Source organism: Aegilops tauschii, chromosome 1, assembly GCF_002575655.3.
Source record: "Aegilops tauschii subsp. strangulata cultivar AL8/78 chromosome 1, Aet v6.0, whole genome shotgun sequence".
Taxonomy (NCBI): Eukaryota; Viridiplantae; Streptophyta; class Magnoliopsida; order Poales; family Poaceae; genus Aegilops; species Aegilops tauschii.
In genome coordinates, this window is record NC_053035.3 from 131,577,368 (window position 1) to 131,582,051 (window position 4,684).

A 4,684-nucleotide genomic window follows, 5' to 3' on the forward strand; every position below is an offset into this window, starting at 1 on the left:
ACGCCCCTCCGGAGCACAAGCTGGTTTCTTTTGATGCAGGAAGGAAAGGAAGAACAAAATAAAAGCGGCGCTTGCCCCTACAGCGGTCCACGGGGCAGGCTCCTGGCGCCGTCCTGAGCTCAGCCAGACCCCTCCTCGTGCTTCACGGAAGCGCGGCGACAAGACGCCCGCTACCGCCTTCGAAGCGGGCGCGGCGGCTGGTCGTAGCCACCACTGCTGGAGCTGTCGCCAGGGGAAGAGCCACCGTAGCTGGACGAGACGCGGTCGGCACCAAGGGCGGGTTCGCCCTCATCCTCGTCTCGACCGTCGCCAAGGCCGAGCACCTCCTCGCCGTCGTTCACCACGGGGCAGCACCCGGCGCGGCGACCATCTTCCCCAAACACCCTCATGTAGAGGGTCGCATCACCATCATACTTGAAATGGAGGGTGCGCCGCCTGCCCAGGCCGCGTGCGCGGGCGAACGTCTGCCAACCGTGGGCCAGAGCTATGTTGCCCGCGACGGAGACCTCGACTGCAACCCAGGAAGCCCCGCTGCAGCAACCGTCCGCCTGCAGCCAGAGCCCACCTGGACCGGAGGCTGGCAGCTCATCGGCGAAGAAGCGCGGGAGCTGAAGCCAGTTGCCGGCCGGATTCTCCGACAAGACGACGAACTCCCGCAGCACCTCCGCTGAGTGGAAGCACGGCCTAGGAGGCCGTGCAACCATGGCACATCTCCCTTCATCGACAGGGCTGCCACGACTGGAACGACCCCTGCCACGCGCAGAGGCGCCACCGCGGGAGCGAGGGGCCGCAGCGGGGGTCGCGGTGTGCTTACGAGGACGGCCGCGTCCATGCTTGGGTGCCGGGGAGCCAGGCCCCTCGCGGGGGGCCTTCCCCTTCTCCGCGGCAGAGAACCTCTCCGACGGCACCATTGGTGTCGGCGGTGGAGCGGAGGAGGAGAAGCAAGCAGATGGGAAGAGATGGGCGACGGGGGCTCCGCCCCCTCCTCATTTATAGCAAGAGAAGGCCAACCAGCGCCCCCACGATCACAGGTAATGATGGTTTTTCCGGGCATGTCGCAGGGACTTGTCAAGTCGGGCAGTTGTCGCATGGGGAAGCGGAGACGTCCAATCAACCGCCACGCGTCGACTTAGGCCACAGGCTATTGGGGCCCGCGGCGCTCAGCACTTGACCTTTGGCTTCTCCTCGAAGCCAAGCCCGAGCACGCCTTGGGCCCGGGGGCTACTGTCGGTGTTCTGGGAATGGGGGTCCCCAGACTTGCCTGCCTGCGGCCCATGGCATGGCTCTGCAAGCGGGCCCGTACGACCCATCTTCATCAACAAGGCATTCAAGACCCTCGCGAGGGGCTAAGCCTCGCGAGGCGGACGACGCAAGACCTCTTCGGGAGCGGCCTCACCAGGTTGGCTCGCGAGGGGCGGAGAGTTCAAGGCAAGGCAAACCTCGCGAGGTTCTCCTGGCGTGAGCCATGACGATCGAGACCAGGCGGGCGCGAGCGCGCATACTGTACTTGTTTCCTCTTTGGTGCTAAGGAGGCAAGCGCAGGCGCGGAGTACCGAGGCGTCAAGCAAAGGTTTCCATATTGGTGCAACAAGACCAAGACCTTCAGGACGGCAAGACGGAGGTCACCGTGGAGCCCAAGGCGGCGTCACCACCAGAGCCTTTTGCAGGCGAAGACTGCTTTTGTCTGGATAAGCTGTACTAGTTGTCCCCTTTCAAATTGGTCGTTGTTGGCTCCCTTCCCGCTCAATATTTGGGGAGAGGACTAGGGCCTCTATAAATAGGACTAGCCACCACAGTAGGAGGCAGATCGATCTGATCTTTAGCCAATCCCTAGCCACACACCGAGCACAAGAACACCTCAACCTCAGGAGGTTGTTCTTCCCCTTGTAACTGTTCATCCTCAGCCCAAGTGCCAATCCACCACCACACAATGGAGTAGGGTATTACACCACAACGGTGGCCCGAACCAGTATAAATCTTGTGTCCCTTGTGTTGCGAGTTCGTAGAGCTAGACCTTGAGATCTTAGAGAAGCTAGGACGTGGATCGGTAGGGGGAGATCTTCATGCGCACCCCATTGTTTGAACCTTGAGGGTTTTGCTGGAACCCGTGATCCAACAACTTGTGCTTAAACGATGAGTATGACCTATGATCAAATGTTCTCATTTGACTCCTAAGTCAATATACTCATATATAGATGACCTAGTCATCGCCAAATTGCTTGATAGATGCTAGAGTTTTTGTGCATGCTTGGTCACATATTTCATTTGCCATTTTATTGTGTGAGCATGTTGGATGCATATTTTACTCATTCGAGGACATCCATTTGTTGCTTTGATTGTTTGGCTTTTCTCTCTTTTGCCAAATGGATGGACAAGAATGCCTAAGAACTCCCTCTAGCTATCTGTGCTTTTCTCGTCTCAAGCTCTATTCATGCTACATCACAAAGTTTGATCAAGTCAGATTCGAACCACTCTGTGTGAGGAGCACTCGGAGTCCCCGATTCGTCATAGACTTAAACTTCCAAAACCTCTTTGTGCATTTCGGTATGACCGAGTCATCCATTTCGGTCACACCGAGATCACTAAGTTGATCTAGGTTTTCAATCTTGGTGCAACCGATTTGAACTTTTCGGTCACACCGAGTTGCAGTAACCGCTTGCGATTCTGCATCCCGGTGCCGCCGAGTTGTTCCACTCGGTCACACCGACAGGGTCGGGATATAAATACTCACGGGTGAGATTTTGGAAATTTCTTCGAAACCTCTCATCCCGCGCGTATCCTGCTCTGCCGCCTCGGGTCTCCGGATCATCTTCTCGCCGCCAGCGACCTCCCGCCGCTAGTCTCCGCCGCCGTCAATGGCAATCTGCTCTGCCGTTCCCGCCGTAGCGAACACTCGCCGCTCTAGGGTAAGTGTTCAACCCCTTGTGCTGTCTTTTTCACTCCGATTCCTAGCACAAGGACAATGCCATGTTTCTTGCCATGAATGTGATTAATCCATCCAGCCAAAACTTCCTTAGGTCTAGATTGATTCGAAAATTTTAGGGTTAGCTCTCTGCAGAACTCATCTCAGACCGACCAAAATGTAGAAATCGGTCTCACCGATTCGGCTTAGTCCATTGCACATGCGCTTTTCGGTCTGACCGAAACGTGCAAATCGGTGTGACCGAGTTCAAGATTCTGTGAAACCCTAGCAATCTCGGTGCCACCGAACTGTGACTCGGCCCAACCGAGTTCACTAGTTTAGGTTCCAAGTGTTGCTTCGGTATCACCGAGTTTGTCAATTCGGTAGCTCCGAGATCACTTCTGTAGAGAACTAAACTAAGCTTTTTGACTCGATTTGTTTTGCAAAACCTTTGTATGTGATGCTCATCTACTCTACCTCATCTACAACCTATTCACAGGGTCTGCTGATTGTTTGCAGAGATGTCTGATCAAAGTGATAGCCAGAACAAGTCTGAAGAGCAGGTTCAAATGAGTGAGGGCACTAGTCCCTCAAGCAGCTATGATGAGGGCAGCAGGAGCACACCTAGTAACTTGCCCAAGGCAGCTACTAGAACAAGGAAGAAGAGAACCTCAGATTCTGAAGATGAGGATTATGTAGCTGTTGAGGATGAGGCCACTTCAAGGAAAAAGGTGCTGAAAAAGGAGTATGGCACAGCTGCTGCAACAAAGCCTGGAATGAAAATAAAGGCTCCAGCAAGAAGGATTCCTATGTCTAAGGCCAGAGCCTCTACTCAAGAGACAATGGAGTTCACACTTGAACCCAAAGAAGTTGGAGAAGGCAAGAAGAGGAAGGAAAGGGTCAAGAAGACCATTGCCAGAGTCATTGGCAAGCCCTCCATGATGAGAGATCCATCTGAAGAGGAAGAGGAAGAGGATGCTGCACCAGCACCCAAAGCTCAGAAGCTTATGGGAGATGCAATCAGATCAGGGGCTGCTCCATCAAAGCCCAAGTCTGCTCCCAAAGCTCAAACTCAGAAGCCCCCAAAACCCAAGAGGAACACCAGAAGTATACCAGGTGAAGAGAAGAACAAGGCCCCAGTGCCTGAGGCTGCTGATGATGAGGAGGATGACTCACTTGTTTTGAGAAAGTTGAAGCCAAAGATCCCTGACCATAATGATCCACATCTTGTTGCAGAAGATAAGAGGATCAGGAAGGATTCAGGACTGAGATTGTGGAGACAGTCTGATCCATATGCTGTCGGGAGGAGAACTGCTGTGGATTACAGGTTCCACACAAAGGAACAACAAGATTTCTATGAAACTATTCTGCTTGACAAGAAGCCCATTGTTTGTGACATGAGATGGGTTGATTGGGAATACATCAAAGATAATGAAGATCATTTTCCAGGAGTTTATGACAGCTTCAAGGCTTGTGAGGTTGACAAGTTTGTTAGCCGAAAGCTCACCAAATGGAATGATGATCTGACCATGCAATTCTATTCTACTGCTCATTTCTATCCAGATGGCAAAATTGTATGGATGTCAGAGGGTACAAGGTACCGGTCTATAGTTGATGAGTGCGCTAGTTTGATCAATGCCCAAAAGCTCATGAAGATGACTTGGATGTCCATGCCAAAAAGAAGAAGGATCACAACTCAATGGCCAGCATGTACAAGGAGATTCCTGATGCAGACCTGGAGACTCACAAGTTTGGTTCAGTGAAGCACTTACTGTCAAGCCC